The 297-nt window shown below is 52.9% G+C and overlaps 1 pseudogene; it reads right to left on the minus strand.

Moving 5' to 3' along the window:
• Nucleotides 1-224: 224 nt before the first annotated feature.
• Nucleotides 225-297, minus strand: LOC134961044 (U2 spliceosomal RNA; annotated as a pseudogene).

Consider the following 297-nt stretch of genomic DNA (forward strand, 5'->3'; position numbering starts at 1 on the left):
CATACCCACTCTGTGCCAGGGTCAACCCCCAGTACGAGAGTAGATACTAGACCAGGCCGTTCCCGCTCCACGTAGGGGGTCCTATTTCAACCCCCAAGAAGGTAGTGGATACTAAGCCCAGTTTTTCTCCACTCTCGACCAGAGGCATTGCCACACCCCGGCATGGTACTCCACAAGGTGTTTCTCCATTCCACACTAGGAACTTCTCGCGCTCCTAGTGTAAGAACAGGTACTCCACCAAGTGTTTCCCTCGAGCAGGTACTACACTTGATCTTAGCCAAAAGGCTGAGAAGCGAT

This window comes from Pseudophryne corroboree, chromosome 1 (assembly GCF_028390025.1).
Source record: "Pseudophryne corroboree isolate aPseCor3 chromosome 1, aPseCor3.hap2, whole genome shotgun sequence".
NCBI lineage: Eukaryota > Metazoa > Chordata > Amphibia > Anura > Myobatrachidae > Pseudophryne > Pseudophryne corroboree.